The sequence below is a fragment of the Bubalus kerabau genome, chromosome 14 (genome assembly GCF_029407905.1).
Source record: "Bubalus kerabau isolate K-KA32 ecotype Philippines breed swamp buffalo chromosome 14, PCC_UOA_SB_1v2, whole genome shotgun sequence".
In the NCBI taxonomy this organism is placed as follows: Eukaryota; Metazoa; Chordata; class Mammalia; order Artiodactyla; family Bovidae; genus Bubalus; species Bubalus kerabau.
The window spans coordinates 78,212,632-78,235,266 of NC_073637.1; the positions used below are offsets into that span (position 1 = coordinate 78,212,632).

The 22,635-nt window shown below is 40.3% G+C and overlaps 1 protein-coding gene and 1 long non-coding RNA gene across 2 annotated transcripts in view; one reads left to right on the forward strand and one right to left on the reverse strand.

The window, feature by feature from the left end:
* The window catches only part of CNGB3 (cyclic nucleotide gated channel subunit beta 3), a 190,713-nt gene that overhangs the window by 29,560 nt on the left and 138,518 nt on the right, over positions 1–22,635 (forward strand). The gene's annotated exons all lie outside the window — the stretch shown is intronic.
* LOC129627106 (uncharacterized) overlaps positions 1–22,635 on the reverse strand; it is a 47,138-nt gene that overhangs the window by 19,290 nt on the left and 5,213 nt on the right. The window lies entirely within an intron of this gene.

Here is a 22,635-nt window from a genome sequence, read left to right on the forward strand (position 1 = left end):
ACCAGTCCATCCTAAAGGAAATCAGCCCTGAATATTCACTGGAAGGACTGATGCTGAAGCTGAAGCTCCAATACTCTGGCCACCTGATGCCAACAGCTGACTCACTGGAAAAGACCCTGATGCTGGGAAAGTTTGAGGGCAGGAGGAGAAGGGGACGACAGAGGATGAGATGGTTGGATGGCATCACTGACTCAAATATCATGAGACTGAGCAAATTCAGGGTATAGTGAAGGACAGGGATGCCTGGCGTGCTGCAGTTCATGGGGTCACAAAGAGTCAGACACGACTTAGATACTGAACAGCAACAAACCCTAAATATATTCTGCTGCTGCGGCTGCCAAGTCGCTTCAGTCGTGTCCGACTCTGTGCGGCCCCATGGACTGCAGCCTACCAGGCTTCTCTGTCCATGGGATTCTCCAGGCAAGAACACTGGAGTGGGTTGCCATTTCCTTCTCCAATGCATGAAAATGAAAAGTGAAAGTGAAGTCACTCAGTTGTGTCTGACTCTTAGCGTCCCCATGGACTGCAGCCTACCAGGCTCCTCCATCCATGGGATTTTCCGGGCAACAGTACTGGAGTGGGGTGCCATTGCCTTCTCCAAATATATTCTAGTAAAACTTAAAAGTACAAAAGATTAAAAAAAAAAAGGTATTTTAATTAAAAAATACAGGCCACATAAAATAGGAAAAATAAACTAATACCTGACTTAACTGTAACAGTGGAAACTAGTAGACAGGAGAATAACATTATCATGATTCTAAAAGTAATAGTCTAAGGTTGTCTACCTGGTGAAATTATTATTCAAAAATTAGCATAAAACTGAGATACTTTCAGTCAAGCAAAAAGAAGAGAGCTTAGAAATGTTTTAATGTATACTTTAGGGAAAAAAAAAAAACTATCTGAGGAGGAAATATTCACACAGGGGTAGTCAGGGATCAGACAAGAAAAAGAATTTATTGTAAATATTTCAATAAAAATACCAATTATTCATTTAATTAATAAATAGTTAATTTAAAATTAATTTATTATACTTGATTCTACATGATTATTCTAAATATTATACAAAGAATTCTGCAGTTTGAGAATTGTTGTAAGAGGTAGGAGAGCTGCCTGTAAGTTCAAGGGTGGAAATTGCAATCCAGAAATTAGCTGCCAAAGCCACAGCTGCACCTTAATTTCAAAGCTGGATACTGGCAGTAGAATATAGATTCTGAAGAAGGCTTAAGAAGATCTGCTGATTCTGAGGAAATATGCTCTGGTCTCCTGCCAGATGACAACTTCCTTTTAACTTTCAAATTGCCTACAAAAAGCCTCTCATTGGTGGAATGTAAATCAGAACCCTTCTGGCAGAGGAGTCTTAAAAATAAGGTTCCCAGGCCTTTAGACACTGCAATAACAAGCAAGAGTCAGAAATGCTGCTGATTGCAAACAGACAGTTCAGCACAGAGATTCGATAACAAACGAATGAAGGAAAACATGTGGACAAACGGAGATCAACACTGACACCATGAAATAATTACGGAAGTGAAAGTGTCAGTTGCTCAGCCGTGTCCAATGCTTTGCGACCCCATGGACGGTAGCCCGCCAGGCTCCTCCATCCGTGGAATTCTCCAGGCAAGAATACCGGAGTGGGTTGCCATGCCCTTCTCCAAGGGATCTTCCCAACCCAGGGATCAAACCTGGGTCTCCTGCCCTGCAGGCGCATTCTTTACCATCTGAACCACCAGCAAAATAATTATAATAATGTCTAAACTGAAGGTAAAAAATGAGATAGAACTGAACTATTCCCTCTATAGTAAGGTGATTACATACAAAGAATTAAGAATTCGATCAATTTTAGAACTTCCTAATGAAACACTCATGTTAAAATATATTTGAAAAACACTAATTTAATTAAAACATACACTAAATCTATATGATTTTAATATTATAAGATGATAGACAAGAGACAGAGGGAACACTGAGTAATTACGTCAATTACAAATGAAATTAATGATTCCAGCTCCTTGATGGCTGAGTTTAAAATATAAATTTTTGTTTATTAATAGTTTTTAAAAATTCATTAGGTATATGGTATAGTTGAACAACACAACTGACAAATTAAACATAAAAGAAATTTAGAGAACCCTTATATCCATTAACTGAAGGATAAACGGTTAATTCAAGCTTAAATAGAACATTACAAAAATTCACAATATACTGCCGAGGTACGCTATAAAATCTCCCAGGAGCTCCTTAAAAATACAAATATCTGTGTGCTACTCCCAATGATACTGATTTTACTGGTCTGGAGTGGGTCTTTAACATGTCTAAAAACCTCCTCAGGTAATTCCACCATCCATCCAGAGCAAAGAACCATTTCACTAGGAGTGACCACTTCTCAAGTCTAGACTTACCATGAGTCTTAAATTTTAAAGATTTCACATTGAATATATTTCTAACTACTATGCAGTAAAGTTAGAAGTTAATTTTTAAGAAACTAAAATTTTGAAAAAATGTCATAATAAAAGAAATTTAAAACAAACTTTTAAGTGACCCTTGGGTCAACAAATACATCATGAGTGAAACTAGAAAACATGTAGAAAGGAACAACAATGAAAATATCCCACACCAAACTTACAGAATAATAAAGATACTATCCCCAATGGATCAGATGGTAAAGAATCAACCTTCAATGCAGGAGACACAGGAGACACAAGTTTCATCCCTGAGTCAGGAAGATCTCCTGGAAAAGGAAATGGAAACCCACTCCAGTATTCTTGCCTGAAAAATCCCATGGACAGAGAAGCCTGGAGGACTATAGTCCAAAGGATCACAAAGAGTTGAATACAACTGAGCAGCAAACACACACAGACACACACTCCACAAGTTGTTATTTAGTTGCTAAATCATGTCCAACTATTTTATGACCACCAGGTTTCCCTGTCTATGAGATTATCCTGGCAAGACTAGTGGAATGGGTTGCCATTTCCTTCTCCAGTGGATCTTCCTGACTCAGGGATCCAACCAACATCTGCTGGCAGGTGAATTTGTTACCACAGAGCCACCAGGTAATTAGCATAGAGTAAAACCATTATGTTATGTAATCCCAGAAGTAAAACAATAATTCTGACACTCAATATGGTGCAATTTAAAACTCCATCTTGATCTCAAATAAAGTAATTATTAGTATATATATTATGTATACATTATTCATATCAACATTCAGAAAACCAAGATCATGGCATCCGGTCCCATCACTTCATGGCAAATAGATGGGGAAACAGTGGAAACAGTGGTTGACTTTATTTTTCTGGGCTCCAAAATCACTACAGATGATGACTGCAGCCATGAAATTAAAAGACGCTTACTCCTTGGAAGAAAAGTTATGACCAACCTAGACAGCATATTCAAAAGCAGAGACATTATTTTGCCAACAAAGGTCCGTCTAGTCAAGGCTATGATTTTTCCAGTAGTCATGTATGGATGTGAGTGTTAGAATATAAAGAAAGCTGAGCGCCAAAGAATTGATGCTTTTGAACTGTGGTGTTGGAGAAGACTCTTGAGAGTCCCTTGGACTGCAAGGAGATCCAATCAGTCCATCCTAAAAGAAATCAGTCCTGAGTACTCATTGGAAGGACTGATGTTGAAGCTGAAACTCCAATACTTTGGCCATCTGATGTGAAGAACTGACTCACTTGAAAAGATCCTGATGCTGGGAAAGACTGAAGGCAGGAAGAGAAGGGGACGACAGAGGGTGAGATGGTTGGATGGCATCACCGACTTGATGAACATGAGTGTGAGTAAACGCCAAGAGCTGGTGATGGACGGGAGGCCTGGCGTGCTGCAGTCCATGGGGTCACAAAGAGTCAGACACGACTGAGTGACTGAACTGAACTGATTCATATACATATAATAAATGTGTATGTGTGTACTAAGTCGCTTCAGTCATGTCCAACTCTTTGCAGCCCTATGGACTGTAGCCCACTAGGCTTCTCTGTCCATGGGATTCTCAGGCAAGAATACTGAAGTGGGTTGCCATTTCCTTCTCCAAATAAATGTGTATATTTGGTGACATATTACCTGCTAGAGTCTACATCTGTGCTTTCTACTCTTAAAATACATTAATACTGCTGCCAGAAATTAGATGCGACATGTGAAGATGGAACAGACCAGTATCAGAAACAGCAAGAGCGATGTACTGGTAGGAAGTCAGACATGAGTCAGCACACAAAAGACAAATTTAAGAACATGCATAGTTGTCTTGAGAGAGGTACAAGCCTACAGACATGGTTTGTGGTCCTATTTTAATCACTTCAGTCTTTATCATGGATTAATATCACTCATTATCAGGCAAATCAGCTGCCTGTTGCCATAGAAAACCAGAGCAGACAGAACTTGTGTCTACCTTCTTTTTTTATTTGCCTTAAAACTAAGGAAATTAGACAAATTTTGTAATAATTTTTTCACCAAAATTATGATTTAAAAAAAAATGAGTCTTCTTACTTACTTGGTACAGTGAAGGAAAACATAGGATAATTAATGGATTGATTGAAAGCTTTTTAAAAATTATGCAAGTGGACAAATTCAGATTACTACGAGGCAGGAGAATAGTACCCATGAATGAAGCAGAGAATATGGAAACAAAGGAGTGAGCAGGGTGGTAAGAGACAAGAGGAGGGGACACTGAAGTGAACTTGAGTGTACCCAAGTGCTCTTCCTTTCCACAAAGAGACAATCAAGCTGAGTGCTGCCATATGGAAAAGTGAGGCCAATGTTGTGAATATCATCTGACTTTTTCAAAAAGAGCCCAAAATGAATACTACCAAAATAAATTGAAATTATGTTCAACTACGGGCCAAACAGAACACAGCTACCATCTCTGCTTTAAAAGGGTAGGCAAGTTCTAAACAAGTTCACTGTTAAAAAATATAATTCCACTATAAAGTTAGAGATGTGGTCCACAGGGAAAACATTCATTAATGCTGTTCCCAATGTGAAGCCCATAGAGAAGACAGAATCAAAGTGGTAAGAACATTTTGTGGATTAAAATTAATAAATTTGTGTGTTTCCTTTCAGTATTCTTTTGCTATTTTTAGGATTTGGATTTATATAGTAGTATTTTTAGATATTGTATTTCAGATATTTTGGATATCTTTTGTCTGACATTATTTAATAAGCAGTCTTCCACGTGAATAGCATGTTTTTGTAGCCAAACACATTCTCTTAAATGCGTTTGTAATAGTCCAAATGTGCATCAATAGCAAGAGTCTAGAAAAAAGGTTTTGTTGATTTATTTGAAAGTTCATTGACTGATGGAAGTTGGAAGACCTGGTAAAAACAGGTAAAATGGAAGCTCCCTAATGTGAGAGAGTAACTAGATGACTCATCAAGTTTTTTAAAATCTTTATCTCCTTGGGAAGAAGAAAATGATGGATCTGCCAAGGACTGGCATTAGTAGGAGACAAGAAAATGCTAAGACCAAGGTCTAGAGATGGGAAGGGAGTGCCTCCCTACCTGGTCACAGCAGCAGACAAAAGAGAGGAATGACCCGAGAAAGAGAAAACAGAGATTTCAGTCACGGGGAGCAGAAAAATTGGCAGTGACTTGCAGCAGCCAGAGTCTCAAAAAGCAGCAAAAATGCTATACAGATAAGCCGAGGGAGCAGCCCCATAAGCAACCTAAAAGATAAGTAAGTTAGCCTGTGGGGGTCAGGATGGGAAATGGAGGCTATCAGAGACTCCTATACTTTTTTCCTACCTTTTTGAACAAGGAAGGGACTTGAATGTTTCAGCAAGTCAGCAAAGGTGAGCAGAATTACTTAGCTGTTAGAGTGGGGCAGTTATCAGAGGGGTTGACGATTTTATCTCAGATGTTTGGCGCAGGGTCTGGCACCTAACTATATGCAGAGGAGCTTGACGGGCTACAGTCCAAGAGATCGCAAAGAGTTGGACATGACTGAGCGACTAACACTTTCATAGGCACTTAGAGATAATTGCTTTGTGAATAAGACATCATGCATTTAGTCTACTCCAAGTAGATTTCCAGAAATCTAAATCTAAAAAAAAAAAAGAAAGAAAAAAAGTGAAAGTGTTAGTTGCTCAGTCGTATCTGACTCTTTGTAACCCCTTGAACTGTACCTTTGTCCATGGAATTCTCCAGGCCTAGAGAGGGTAGCCATTCCCTTCTCCAGCAGATCTTCCCAGCCTAGGGATCAAACCTGGGTCTCCTGCAATATAGGCAGATAGATTCCTTACCGTCTGAGCCACCAGGGAAGCCCAGAAATCACAAAGTCAACCATGTGCATGGCATACTAAGTTGTTTCAGTCGTGTCCCACTCTTGGCGACCCCGTGGACCATAACCCACCAGACTCCTCTGTCCATGGGATTCTCCAGGCAAGAATACTGGAGTAGGTTGCCATGCTCTCCTCCAGTGGATCTTCCCAACCCAGGGATTAAACCTGTGTCTCTTACCCACCTGCATTGGCAGGTGGGTTCTTTACCACTAGTGCCACCTGGGAAGCCCAAAATGAACCATAAAACGTATTTTTAAAGATACTGATGGAAATTTTATGAGTACATATAATATGAAACACTGTCAGATTTTATTTTTGGGGGCTCCAAAATCACTACAGATGGTGACTACAGCCATGAAATTAAAAGACACTTACTTCTTGGAAGAAAAGTTATGACCAACCTAGATAGCATATTGAAAAGCAGAGACATTACTTTGCCAACAAAGGTCTGTCTAGTCAAGGCTATGGTTTTTCCTGTGGTCATGTATGTATGTGAGAGTTGGACTGTGAAGAAAGCTGAGTGCTGAAGAATTGATGCTTTTGAACTGTGGTGTTGGAGAAGACTCTTGAGATCCCTTGGACTGCAAGGAGATCCAACCAGTCCATTCTAAAGGAGATCGGCCCTGGGTGTTCTTTGGAAGGAATGATGCTAAAGCTGAAACTCCAGTACTTTGACCACCTCATGGGAAGAGATGACTCATTGGAAAAGACTCTGATGCTGGGAGGGATTGGGGGCAGGAGGAAAAGGGGACAACAGAGGATGAGATGGCTGGATGGCATCATCAACTCGATGGACATGGGTCTGAGTGAACTCCAGGAGTTGGTGATGGACAGGGAGGCCTGGTGTGCTGCGATTCATGGGGTCACAGAGAGTCGCACACGACTGAGTGACTGAACGGAACTGAACTGAAGGCTTAAATACTGTTGTCATTTTAAGTATAGGAATCTTTTCAACTATGGCTATTTTCACCAGTCATGATATGTCTCAACAGTTTTTCTTTTATGCAGCAGGTAATGTTTTCATTTATTGTTACTGTCTTCCAGCATCCCATTGTATCTGGTGAATTTGTTATGTAATGTGGTGAGACAAATCTGAAAGCTTAAATCTCTAGTAATCTTACACCAATAAAAGGTTCTAGGGTTAGTAGTTCAGTTATGTGTAGCTCTTTGCAACCCCATGGACTGTAGCCTGCCAGGCTCCTCTGTCCGTGGAGTTCTTCAGGCCAGAATACTGGAGTGGGTAGCCATTCCCTTCTCCAGGGATCTTCCCACCCCAGGGATCAAACCCAGGTCTCCTGCACTGCAGGCAGATTCTTTACCAGCTGAGCCACAAGGGAAGCCCATACCAATAAACATTCACCCTATTTCTGTTGAGATAAGAGATAGTCTCTCAACCAGTTTATGCGCCAACCACCAGCTAGGTAATTCACTTCCACCTAGCCTGCTGGTTCATTTCATTCTAAGTGTCCACATGCAATTGTTCACCAGAGGTCTTATCTGGGCATCCAGCTCACAAGAGGCATGTCTGAGCCCAGCCAAGCCCTGGCCGTGCAAGACATTGATAGACAGTAGAGAAAGAGCGACACAGAAAGGAAAAAGCAGCACAGGGGCAAGTGAACAACACAGGAGCAACCAGGAGAGACGCTCCACGCGCATCCATCATCCAGTGTAACACATGTCTAGGTCGGGACCCTTTTAATCAGTCTTTGCTCCTATTACAGTGGATGGGCTGAGCACACCGTGTCTCAAGGTGACTCCTTCAGGCGTGCTCCCCACCGCCACCTACTCAGGACATCATGCTGGCAGTGTTCCCTTTCTCTCCTGAAACATCTAATCTCTCCTTTCCCTGCTGGATCACTTCTGTACATTTCTATAAGCATATAATCATGTTGCAGCATTTCTCACATTTAAACAACAGCAACGGAATGCCTCCTTTAATTCCAAATGACCATCAGCTATTGTCCTATTTGTCTGCTCCTCCTTAAAGTCAGTCTCCTCAAACCAATGACCTATATTCACATTTTCTACTTCCCATCCTGTCCTGTCTTCCTGAATCTGTTTCAACCAGGATTTTATTCCTTCATTCCACTAGGGTTTTTTTCTACTTTTAGGGGTGTTTTTACTGGTTTTGTCCATTTTTATCAAAGTCAAGAATGCCCCCTACATTCCCGGAGCCAATGGGCAGGCTCACTTTTGTTCCTTTCTGCTCATCAACAGCAGCCCAGGGTTGACCTCTCTCTTTTCCTTGAAACACTCCCTTCATCCCAGATGCCTCTCTCTGACTGATGCCCGACCTCCCTGGACATTCTCACCACTGTTCATTGGTGATTAGGGTCTCCCTAAACTTGGAAGTCCCCAAGCATGATCTGCAGACCCCTCCTCTGCCCTTACTAAATTCTTTGAGTGTATTATTTTATCTGGTTCTATGGTTTTAACCAACACTGATACCCTCATGAGTCCTGAATTTGTATCTCCAATCTGTCTCTCTCCCTGAGACCTCGGTTTCACATACCAATTACCTACTTAATATCTCCACTATGGTATCTATTAGACATGTCCAAAACCAACTCTTAATTTCCCTGTCTTCCTGCAAATCTTTTCCTCTTACAGTCTTCCCCTTCTCGGTACAAGGCACCTTCATTCTTCCCTTTTCTCAAGCCAAAAAATCACCGTATTTTTTCTCTCATAAAGTCCAGCCGAGGCAATAACAACTTCTGTTGGCTCTTCCTTTGGGACCTGGTCAGAATCTTGCCACATCTCAGCATCCCACCTATAGCTGTTGCAATATCATCCTAACCATCACTGACTTGCACTATTCATCCCTGTAATCTATGTTCAACAGAAAGCCTGACAGATCGAGTTGAAATGCAAATCACCCCTTTCTCCTCCAGACTCTCCAGCGGCTTCTCGTTTCATTCAGAGTGAAAGCTGTCCTCACGATGGCCCAGAAGGCCCTACATTCCCTGTCCCCAAACCTCACCCCCACTTCTCTGCCCTTAGCCCCCAGCACCTTCACTGCCTCACTCTGACCCAGCCATGCTGGAACAGGCTTCCCTCACATCTCTGTAATTCCTCCCTCACTGTTTTCCAAGTCTCAGCTCAAATGTCACCTCATTCATTGAAGGGACCTTCCCTGGCTACCTGATAGGAAATGGCAGTCCCTTTCACTTCTCCCATGCCCTTACCCTGACTTGTTTTGCTTTGTAGCATTTATCATCACTTCACATAGTCTGTATTTTTTAAATGTCTATATTGTCAGTCTCTCCCTTCTAGAAAGTAAGATACCTGAGGGAAGGATTTCATTAAGCTTATTTCCAAATTCCTGTATACTCAATGTCCAGAAGACTCCTGGCATATAGTAGGCCTATGATAAACCAATGAATGACTAATTGAATGAGATCCCCAAATTATATAATTCTGGAGGGATAATAATGTTTTCCCCATAAATATTTACTTCATTCGGAAATGTAAACCATTGCCAAGTTGATTTCTCTTAAGCAACTGAACATTTTCCTCCATTAATATATTTGGTCAAGCTCCATGTCTGATTTCACAACATTTTTATCACAAAATACCATCAAGTCTTTTCCAATGACTCAGAGCAAATTCACAGTTTAATGTGCTTTTAAGCTATTTGGGGTCAAAAACAAAATTGGACTCATGCTTTAACTGCTTCCACAAGTATAAGCGGGAGCTATGCATCTGATTTCCTCTCTACAATTGTTGATTTCAACTGCAATCGTTATAATGACTCGTGTGACTCAGGTCTGGAGAAAGCGCTGTAATCAGGAGGTGACTGCTTTCAATATTCACCTCCAGAGTCTAGGATATGAGTTAAGACTCCAGTGAAAGGAAAACAGTGGTTACAGTCTGGACTTCAGTAGGCATCTGTCCACGTAACAAAAGCACCAAGCTATCGGACAGAGGAGGTTTCCTGCTCAGGGCAAAGCTAATTAGAGAAAGGCAAAGCGAACCAGAGAGAAGTATGGTGGCCACATGCTTGAAGAGCTCTCAAGGCTGTTGCACTTTTCCCCACTTGGAGCTCAACATGGTGTTTTCCCTGCACTAATGAGCAATGCATTTACTCTCATGTTTTTAAAATTAGAATCAGAGGGTTTTTTTTTTTTAAAGTAATGAATGTTTTGCTTAAACTGTACCAACATGTGTTTTGAAAGGAACTGGAAATGTAACATATGGTTCACGTAGATGGAAATAGGCCTTGTTGAGACATTAATCTGAGGGGAAGAGGGGCTGTTTGCCTAGCCATCCCCCCCCGGCACAGCAATCTCTACTCAATCATCAACGATTCTCCTTAGATCGGATATTTGGTTTTAATGGAACCTGACAAAATACTTCACCCTCAACTTTTAAAGACAATTTTGAAAAGACTAACTGAGGAATGTAAACTACAATATGGAAGAAACTGTGTTCTGATTAACAGGCAATTTATACAAGCAACTACCATTAAATTACCATACTTAGCTCACTCCTGATAGAGGGCCTCAATAAAGAAAGTTCTGAAATCAACAACCCTTGCTCATCAATAACTCGGTGAAAAATTTAACCAGGTGTAATAAGTTTCTGTCTTGGTCTCTTCAGATCAGCATCTGGGCCAACACCATTGTTATTATTGTTCAATTGCTCAGATGTGTCTAACTCTTTGCAACCCCATGGACTGCAGCACGCCAGGCCTCCCTGTCCTTCACCAGTTCCTAGAGCTTATTCAAACTCATGTCCATCCAGTCAGTGATGCCATCCAGCCATCTCATCCTCTGTCGTCCCCTTCTGGTCTTGCTTTCAACCCTTCCCAACATCAGGGTCTTTTTCAATGAGTCAGCTCTTCACATCAGGTGGTCAAAGTATTGGAGTTTCAGCTTCAGCATCAGTCCTTCCAATGAATATTCAGGACTGATTTCCTTTAGGATGGACTGGTTGGATCTCCTTGCAGTACAAGGGACTCTCAAGAGTCTTCTCCAACACCACAATTCAAAAGCATCAATTCTTCGGCGCTCAGCTTTCTTTATAGTCCATCTATCACATCCATACATGACCACTGGAAAAACCATAGCCTTGACTAGACAGACCTTTGTTGACCAAGTAATGTCTCTGCTTTTGAATATGCTGTCTAGGTTTGTCATAGCTTTTCTTCCAAGGACCAAGCGTCTTTTAATTTCATGGCTACAGTCACCATCTGCAGTGATTTTGGAGCCCAAGAAAAGAAAGTCTCTCACTGTTTCTATTGTTTCCCCATCTATTTGCCATGAAGTGATGGAACTGGACGTCATGATCTTAGTTTTTTGAATGTTGAGTTTTAAGCCAGCTTTTTCCGTCTCCTCTTTCACCTTCATCAAGAGGCTCTTTAGTTCCTTGGGATCAGCTCCCTGAACTGGGGCAAACATAAATTTAGCAGGCCTAGTAATGAAGCATCTCACCGCCCACTGCAGGCTAAGCCTCTGGTGCCATTTATAAACCATCAGCAGCAGTATCCCAGAAGCTCAGGCTCTAGGTTTTCTCTGGATCCACATATGCTCATGTCAGGTATGTCCTTGTATTTGGATTTGATGCTCTCTTCTGCTTGCAACCAGAGGAGGTTTTCCACTTTTAAGGGCTCATGTGATTAGACTGCTGCTGCTGCTGCTGCTAAGTCACTTCAGTCGTGTCCGACTCTGTGCAACCTCATAGATAGCAGCCCACCAGGCTTCCCCATCCCTGGGATTCTCCAGGCAAGAACACTGGAGTGGGTTGCCATTTCCTTCTCCAATGCGTGAAAAGTGAAAAGTGAAAGTGAAGTCGCTCAGTCATGCCCGACTCTTAGCGACCCCACAGACTGCAGCCTACCAGGCTCCTCCATCCATGGGATTTTCCAGGCAAGAGTACTGGAGTGGGGTGCCATTGCCTTCTCCAGTGATTAGACTGGGCCCACCCAAATAATCTCCCATTTTAAAGTATATAAACTGCAAAGTTCCTTTTGCCACTAACAAGAATTTCCCAGGTTCCAGAGATGAGAGCGTGGACATCTTTGGAAGGGTCACCTTTTCTTTTATTCAAGTTTACAGGCCCAAGCATAATTTTGACAGGTAAATACAGTAAAAGACTGAGCAAAAATTAAACAATGACAATGAAAAGTTTCCAAGACTTGAGTTTTAATTGGCCAAAGAAAAAAGCTGCCTACTCACTGACAGAAATACATATGAGAATTCCACTCAAAATGAAATACTGGCAAACAGCTTCAGAAGATAATTAGAATTCCTAGGCAATTTCCTTCTTCCAAGATGCTTTTTGAGAGGTGTGGGGAGGGGTTTATCATCTCTGGATAGCTTTAAATACTTAGACATGGGCTAATTTAAATTACAGATCTAATTTTAACTCTAATCTGTCCTTAATGTAGCTGCTGATACATTTCCAGTTCCTGGTATGCTAATGACCCCTGAATGAAGGAGATCAACTACCCTCTGTCATTTGCTCATATAGATGATCCCCCAGGTTTAAAAAAAAAAAAAAATAGATGGTGCTTTGGAAGTCCTAATGCATTTTTTCATTGTAACAATATTAAAAGCAACAGATGCCAAGGTAGATCTATAGAATTCAATTTAGATTATAATTTCCTTAAGACCAGTGCTATTTGAAAAGACTGTAGAGCTAATTGTGAGAAACTGTATTCCAAGTTTCAGCTTGGAACTCATCAGTGCTACAGTGCCCTGCACACAGAGCTTCTGTCTCAACTCCCGAGGTGGATCAAGCCACCGAGAGCAGAGGTCCCCAGCCCCCAGGCCGCAGACTGGTACCAGTCCATGGTCCATTAGGCAAGGGGCTGCACAGCAGGAGGTGAGCAAAGCTTCCTTCGTCTGTATTGACAGCCGCTCCCTGTCGCTCGCATTATGGCCTGAGCTCTCTGCCTCTTATCAGAGCAGCGGTTGCATTAGATTCTTGCAGGAGCAAGAACCCTGACTCTAAAGATGGAATATCTGAGATGGCCACAAAATAACGTGCACAATAAATGTAATCCACTTGAATCACCCCCACACCATCCTCCCCCCTGGTCCATGGAAAAACTCTCTTCCATGAAACCGATCCCTGGCGCCAGAAGGACTGGGGACCTCTGACCTAGAAAGTAGCCTCTGATGTGGTTCCAAAGCCCAGGCAGAAAGTCCTTCAGAGCACCGTCGGCAAGAAAATGGCAAAAGCAACAAGGGTCTTGGCTTTCGGGAGTGAGGCAGAACTTCCCACCCAGGCAGCCTCAAATGTCTAATTTCTAGGGACTCACACGTTCCTTGTTTCCAGTGCTTGATGGCAACGTTTTCAGCATCCCTGGTTTACAATATAGGAAAATGTAACTCGACGGATCTCTCTTCCCCTCTATCTGCATCATTAAAGCACAGTCCTTTAGTAAATTTACAGTCAGTTTTGACTGCTAGGAACAGTGGATGTGTGACTCTGGGCGACCCCATGGACTATAACCCACCAGGCTCTTCTGTCCATGGGCTTTTCCAGGCAAGAGTACTAGAGTGGGTCACATTACCCTCCTCCAGAGGATCTTCCTGACCCAGGGATCAAAACAGGGTCTGTGGCATTGCAGGCAGATTCTTTACCCTCTGATCCACCAGGGAAGTCCCTGGGGACAATAAGAAGTATCAGTTTGTACGGCATATATTCTTTTATATAATAATTTTACACATTGCCACTAGGAAATCTGATAAATAGCACATAATGAAAGTAAAAACCATTCATGATCTCAATAGTTGGATATAATACCCGTTATAATAGTCCTTGTTGAAAAGTACAAATGAAAGAATGATTGGATGAACAAGTTCACAGTGTAAGACCAAAAGGAGGTTTGACTCGCTTGTACAAGCTCCGTGGCAGTCTGCGATAGTCTGCCTAGCCCTGGCTCCTACTGTGCTGTGGACTGCTGAACCAAATCATGGATTAACTTAAGAAAAAGAGGCACAGCGCCAATCAGTCACAGCAAAGTTTGAACTTTGCTCAGAACTGCCTGTGAGCAGCGTCAGGGCTTGCGCCCGTAACGTGCATCTGCACTGCCCCCTAGTGCCCACCCATCGGATGTGACGCAGCGACCGGCGTTATCGGACTAACCACAAAGCTGAACGCAGATCAAAGGAAAGCAGTGGCTACCGGGAAGAAGGAAATGATAGAAAAGAAATCAGATCGCGTGCACTCAGCAAACTTCTATTATGGAAAAATAAATGATCAAAAAGCTCTCCTTTTCTCCTCCTCCCCACCCCAGCCCCACCCCCCTCTCTCTTTACCAATACAATACACGTGCTGTTTTTCATTCTGGCCATGTCTGTGGGTGGAATGAAAAGGATCCTGCGATAAAGCTGTGAATTAAAACTTAAATATTATTTATTAATATTTGGATGTAGCTGAAGGATTAAGTAGCCTTGTTTAAAACAGAAATCTGATTGATAGAAAAAGAATAGTATATTAATGGAGAATGAAGATGACATCATAAATCACAAAAAAAATGAAAGACTATTCAAAGAATAATGCTGGGTGGTGAGCTAGTTTTAAGAAAGGGAGTTAGGTCTTCACATAAGTCCAAAGAGCCAAGTAGATTTCAGATGCGTAAAATTTAAACCAAAAAGTGATTTCCAAAAAAAATAGGAATATTGAAGTGAACATTTGGTACATATATAGAGAACTTTCTAAGCTGGAAGAAATGACAAAGGGAAATGTGGATAATTTATATCAAAATAAAAACTTCATTATTTAAAAAACTGAGCAGGAACACAATAAGCTGAGAAAATGTCTACACTTATATAGCCTATGAAAAGCTCATACAAATATATAAGAAACAATACAATTTCTAAACCAGCAGTTAACAAGTAAAAAATGGCTTAAAAGAAAATGTGAAAGCATTTATCTTGAGAGTAACAAAAAAATGCTAATGAAAATTATAAGCCATTTTTCAACCTAACATTAACAGAAATGCTTTTATAAGAATATCCAGTGCTGAAGAAGAGGAGGTAAAAGAAACATTCTCAAATATTGGTTGCATACCTTTAGAAAAATAATTCGCATGTATCAGAAATATTCATGCTCAAAAAATATTCAACCCTACTATTTTGGATAATTTATCTTAAGGAAATATTTAAGAATTCTTAAATGTGTAAGAAGCTTTATGGTCAAAGATGATATTGCAACATTATCTATAAGGATTCAAATTTACAGGCATATTACATGTCCAGCGATAGAACAATACAGAAGAGCCTTAAGAATTGCTCACTGGTGGCTCCTGTCACACTGCAAAATGGATCACGCAATCACTTACCCTCTCTGTTCTCAAAGATGATCACAGGGTCTGTCTCTGACCCTCAAGCCACCTTCATCTATTCACCTTAGAGGGTCGTAAAAATAGTCATTTTCTAGGTGTGCCATGATATGAAAAAGATTAGGAAGCATTTTATAGTGTAAACATTAAATGTGGTTACTAACCATTAAAAAGTTTACAAATTCTAATGTAAAAAATCAGATTACTAATAACAAAAAAGAGAGCACAAAGTTGTTTATATCATATAATCTCAAATACATTTTTCAAATCTATACAGAATAGACACCAAAATGTTAATAATAATTTTCCTTGGCTACTAAACCTAAAATTCATATTATTTTTCTTCCTTCATGTTTTTGTATTTTCCAAGTTCTCAAAGATGATTACTCATTTTTAAGCATTAAAAAAAATGTTTAAGTCTTAAATTGTAAAATCCATAACAAAAGAGTACAAATATACCACAGCGGAAGTAGCCATTTCCAAGGGTTACCTATTGATTTTTTTTTTTTTTTTTTTTTGGTTATATCATGAGATGGCATGGTAGTGTTTGTCCAAAAAGAGAGTTGTTTTAGATAACACACTACTACAGCATAATCTTCCTGTTTTTCTAATCTTTTAAATTACTTCCTCAAGTTAGCTGTGGACACACCTAGAAAGAGTGGGTAATTAACTCTAGATATAATGTGGAAAGGATTCTTGCTTCAGAAGAATCAAATCAAAGGTCTTCTGAGATGTCCTTCAATTTAAGTCTGAATTTGGCAATAAGGAGTTCATGATCTGAGCCACAGTCAGCTCCCAGTCTTGTTGAAGAAAGTAGGGAAAACCACTAGACCATTCAGGTATGACCTAAAACAAATCCCCTATGATTATACAGTGAAAGTGAGAAATAGATTTAAGGGCCTAGATCTGATAGATAGAGTGCCTGATGAACTATGGAATGAGGTTCATGACATTGTACAGGAGACAGGGATCAAGACCATCCCCATGGAAAAGAAATGCAAAAAAGCAAAATGGCTGTCTGGGGAGGCTTTACAAATAGCTGTGAAAAGAAGAGAAGCGAAAAGCAAAGGAGAAAAGGAAAGATATAAGCATCTGAATGCAGAGTTCCAAAGAATAGCAAGAAGAGATAAGAAAACCTTCTTCAGCGATCAATGCAAAGAAATAGAGGAAAACAACAGAATAGGAAAGACTAGAGATCTCTTCAAGAAAATTAGAGATACCAAGGGGACATTTCATGCAAAGATGGCACAATAAAGGACAGAAATGGTATGGACCTAACAGAAGCAGAAGATATTAAGAAGAGATGGCAAGAATACACAGAAGAACTGTACAAAAAAGATCTTCACGACCCAGATAATCAAGATGGTGTGATCACTGACCTAGAGCCAGACATCCTGGAATGTGAAGTCAAGTGGGCCTTAGAAAGCATCACTACAAACAAAGCTAGTGGAGGGGATGGAATTCCAGTTGAGCTATTTCAAATCCTGAGAGATGATGCTGTGAAAGTGCTGCATTCAATATGCCAGCAAATTTGGAAAACTCAGCAGTGGCCACAGGACTGGAAAAGGTCAGTTTTCATTCCAATCCCAAAGAAAGGCAGTGCCAAAGAATGCTCAAACTACCACACAATTGCACTCATCTCACACGCTAGTAAAGTAATGCTCAAAATTCTCCAAGCCAGGCTTCAGCAATACGTGAACCGTGAACTTCCTGATGTTCAAGCTGGTTTTAGAAAAGGCAGAGGAACCAGAGTCAAATTGCCAACATCTGCTGGATCATGGAAAAAGCAAGAGAGTTTCAGAAAAACATCTATTTCTGCTTCATTGACTATGCCAAAGCCTTTGACTGTGTGGATCACAATCAACTGTGGAAAATTCTGAAAGAGATGGGAATACCAGACCACCTGACCTGCCTCTTGAGAAATCTGTATGCAGGTCAGGCAGCAACAGTTAGAACTGGACATGGAACAACAGACTGGTTCCAAATAGGAAAAGGAGTATGTCAAGGCTGTATATTGTCACCCTGTTTATTTAACTTCTATGCAGAGTACATCATGAGAAATGCTGAACTGGAAGAAGCACAAGCTGGAATCAAGATTGCTGGGAAAAATATCAATAACCTCAGATAGGCAGATGACACCACCCTTATGGCAGACAGTGAAGAGGAACTAAAAAGCCTCTTGGTGAAAGAGGAGTGTGAAAAAGTTGGCTTAAAGCTCAACATTCAGAAAACTAAGATCATGGCATCCGGTCCCACCACTTCATGGGAAATAGATGGGGAAACGTGGAAACAGTGTCAGACTTTATTTTTTGGGGCTCCAAAATCACTGCAGATGGTGACTGCAGCCATGAAATTAAAAGACACTTACTCCTTGGAGGGAAAGTTATGACCAACCTAGATAGCATATTCAAAGGCAGAGACATTACTTTGCCAACAAAGGTCTGTCTAGTCAAGGCTATGGTTTATTCAGTGGTCATGTATGGATGTGAGAGTTGGACTATGAAGAAAGCTGAGTGCCGAAGAATTGATGCTTTTGAACTGTGGTATTGGAGAAGACTCTTGAGCATCCCATGGACTGCAAGGAGATCCAACCAGTCCATTCTAAAGGAGATCAGTCCTGGGTGTTCCTTGGAAGGAATGATGCTGAAGCTGAAACTCCAGTACTTGGGCCACCTCATGCGAAGAGTTGACTCATTGGAAAAGACCCTGATGTTGGGAGGGATTGGGGGCAGGAGGAAAAGGGGATGACGGAGGGTGAGATTGCTGGATGGCATCACCAACTCGATGGACATGAGTTTGAGTGAACTCCGGGAGTTTGTGATGGACAGGGAGGCCTGGCGTGCTGCAATTCATGGGGTCGCAAAGAGTCAGACATGACTGAGCGACTGAACTGAGATGTCCTTCAAAGCTTGCCTTCTGCACCTCAATCCACCAATAGTATGGATCATCAGTGGGTGCTAGAGGCCCACATTTCCGGGAACGTGGGCCTCTTTCAACACTGAAAGAAACTAAATCCCAAGAAATCTGTAATATTACTAATGTTAACATATTTTACCATCTTAGACTTGAAAATTTGAAGTTCCAGCTCATAATATGTTTTCTTTTGCTTGCCAAAGAGATTTTTTACAACTAAGGAACATCTGAACCTAAAAGAAAAGAGCAATAAGTGCTATGTGCATAAATTGTGATTAGGAAAATTATGAAAGTGTCGACAGTGTTAGTCACTTAATCATGTCCAACCCTTTGTGACCCCATGGACTGTAACCCACCAGGCTCCTCTGTCCACGGGATTCTCCAGGCTTTCTCCAGTGGTCGAACCCAGGGGTCGAACCTAGGTCTCCCATATTGCAGGCAAATTCTTTGCTGTCTGAGCCACCAGGGAAGTCTATGAGCTCATAGCTATTAAAATATAAAAATAATTTATTTTCATAGACTATCAAAGTGTAAAAAAATAAGGCATTCTTTCCAGGCTAAGGAGGTAAAGGTTTTAGTAGAGTTAGGATTCAATATTTGTAATATTGTTTATATTTTAAATTATATTGAAATGATAATTACCCAGAAGCTAGAAAACATGATTTAGAAATATCCAAAACATTCTTTCCATTTGCTCTACCAGTTCATCTGCTTTGGGGCTGTTCTGGTTTTGATTCATATTATAAACAGAAGGCATTGGAGGTAAGCAGTTAGAATTTAAACAGTTTAATCTTATTCACTGTAACTGGAAGACATTTTGCAAATAGAAAATAACATTAAAGGGATGTATATTCTTTATCAAGAAAATTTTCCAGAATGTTTACCATAGCTCCCATTTTTAATCATTTCTTTGTTTATCTGGCTGCCTCAGGACTTCCCTGCGCCACGTGGGCTCTTTCACTGAGGCATGTGGACTCTGGTTGTGGGGCACAGGCTCAGTAGCTGTGGGTTTGGACTTAGCTGCCTTCTGGCCTGTGGGATCCCAGTTTCCCAACCAGGAGTTGAACCTGCATCCCTTCGTTGCAAGATGGATTCTTAACCATTGGACCATTAGAAAAGTCTCTTTAGCTACCTTTCAAATACAACTAGGTGAAAATATCTACTCATGGAAATTTAAATTTCCATGTGGTCAGCTAAATGATGCTGAGTATGCAGGTGCTTGGAAACGGTAGGCAAGATACTGTAATAATCTCTAAGATAGTATGCAAAAGCCCTTGTCAGAGCTGAGTTAATCACTGACTAGATTTTTTTTTTAATATCACAAGAAGTTTCAGATATTTATGTTAAAGTGAAATATCCCTATTAAAATATTGCTTCTCATAGTATGTGGCTCTTACTGTATAGTAATTAGTTTGGAAATTCTTAAGCCTCCCTTTTTCGAAATAAAAATCTACAGCAATGAAGCGCTTTTGTAAACACAAAAAAGAAATTGAGCATGTTAAAATTTTGTGGGGGTCTTGCTATTTTATTTGACTTGATTTGGATTGAAAGAGAAACAGAGAAGGAAGGAAGGAAAGAGGGTAGGAACAAAGAAAGGAGGGAGGGAGGGAAGGAGGCAGGGAAAAGGGGGAGAGGAAGTGGGGGAAAGACGGGGTGGTGAGGAAGAAGGGGGGAAAAAAGGAGAAACTGTATCTCGATTCTAATTGAGTCTCCTCTCAGAGAGCCTGAGAGGAAAGATTAAAGGATTTACCACCTGCTTAGGTTGGAAGATTATGAGCATTGTGTGAAAAAAAAAATATTCTGACAACCCTATAAATTTAGCAAAAAGGATCTAACACAATGAGATTGACACAGGGGAAATTTAACTATCGAAACTAACTGCAATTTTTCAAGCGATAAAAGACTGGAAAGCTTCAGGAGGTTTTTTTCTTTTTATTAGTTATTGTAGATGTCAGGACATTATTTTTCTTAGGCCAGAATCATACACATTATTTAACAAGGAGCCACAAGTGCTAAAAAATGGTCTATTGGAAATGGTACATGTACGCTATATTTTGACATGCAATAGTCTGAATTCTGTTATTTTTTAAATAAGAGCCAATTAATTTATAATTGAGCTATTAACACAATAAAATCTTAATGAAGATGATATTTAAATTCTGTTGTATTTTCTAACATGACACTAATGTGCAATATTTGGAATAGGAAAAGAGGTTCAACTTGAGAGGACTCTTAAATATATGTTGTCAGTTGAAAAATAAATTATGGGAGTATTCTACTTCACTAACTTTCAAAATGCAAAGCTGTAACTAGATGATTACTTGCCTTGTCATTGATCACTAATTTGAAGAAGATAATATTAGCTGAGAAAACTGAGAAAATAAACCCAGCACCCAGGACAGTAGATTGCACGCTGAAGTACAAGAAGGGACAATAAATAAGGACTGTGCAGCAGGGTCAGAGAGCAGAGAAGAGTCCAGAATGAGAAAGGTGAGAGAAGAGAGAAATACTTTCAATGACAGACTATCTTCATCATGTTACTTGTAAACTTGCTGTGGTCCAGCGTGATCCAGCTTTAAATCGCGAAGCAGCTACAATGCATCACTGTGACCCAGGGGGCCCTGACTTCATCCTAACAGCGCTTTTCAACTTACGGTCACCCTCTACACTGCAGTGAAGATCGCAGGCTCTTCACAGAACTCTTTCCACCTAACACCCGATCCTCAGTACCACCACTACCACTCACCTCGTCATCCACACCCCACCCCTAAGGCTACTTCAGGAAATAAAACAATCCTGGTCATTTATATCTTAACATAAATTATGCCTCTCTCAAAAGCAAGTTGAGCTTAATTCTAATTATGGAATGGAAAGCTTTTCCCCTATTAAGAAATCTTGCATATCATCAAAAATGTGGGACAGTTCTAGGAAGGGAGCAGAGCAAAGGAATCAAACACTAGGCAACTTTTTTCTCTCTTTCTATAAAGGTGTCCTTGGCTCAGTCAAAGCCTCCACCCAGTACAAGCTTGAAATATCATTTCTATTCCATTCATTAAAGAGAATTACTTCTCCTTGACTATAAGGTCATAATAATGCTCACACACAGGTAGATCCAGAAGCATCATTTTGTCCTGATGAAAATTTTATTTAATTTCCAAGGAACATCTAAATAACAAATAACATTTAGAAGAATCTTCAACTATAACTGATTTGAATATACTATATAAAAATATGCCCATGTATTAATTTTCAAAGAATAGTATGATATAAATCTAGAAACTATAGACCACACAGTTCTATGCTTGATCCCATGCAGAACTCTAAAATGGATTGTTAAATATGACTTTTGAACACTTAGAAAACAAAATGGTACTCCTTAAATAGCAAGTGGGAGTTCCTAGAATTTGTCCCATTAACCTCGTTTTAGGAAAGAATTTCACAGTTTTTTATCGTATATTCTGAAACAAGATGGGAAATGTGTTCAGCAAATCCACAGTTCTCTGAAAACATAGACCTACTAAATTTTAATAAATGAACCAGTGTAAACCCGATCATCTGTAATGTCATTACTCCAGACTCTGTATGTTATATTGTGCAGCTCAACATCTTTTTCAGTGACTAGGAGAAAGTCACAGATGATACAAGTCCCAAGTCTAAAATTAAAACAAAATAACATAAGACAGCAAATATATTTGTGGTGGATAAAAAAATAACAGATTGAAATAATAAATTAAAATAAATGAAACTAAAGAACTTGAATCTTATCTTCAAATTTCCACTTACTGTTCTTACAGACTGGGACAAACCTTTTAATTTGCTAGAACCTCATTTCCTCATTTAAAAAGGAGACTAATCTCTGTAGTTTTATTCATGGGGCTGTTGAGAGATTCAAATAAGGCAAGAATGGTAAAAACCCTTTTAAAATCATGCTACTGGTAAGTCACTCGACCCCATAGACGGCAGCCCACCAGGCTCCACCGTCCCTGGGATTCTCCAGGCAAGAACACTGGAGTGGGTTGCCATTTCCTTCTCCAATGCATGAAAAAGAAAAGTGAAAGTGAAGTCACTCAGTCGTGTCCGACTCTTAGCAACCCCATGGACTGCAGCCTACCAGGCTCCTCTGTCCATGGATTTTCCAGGCAAGAGTACTGGAGT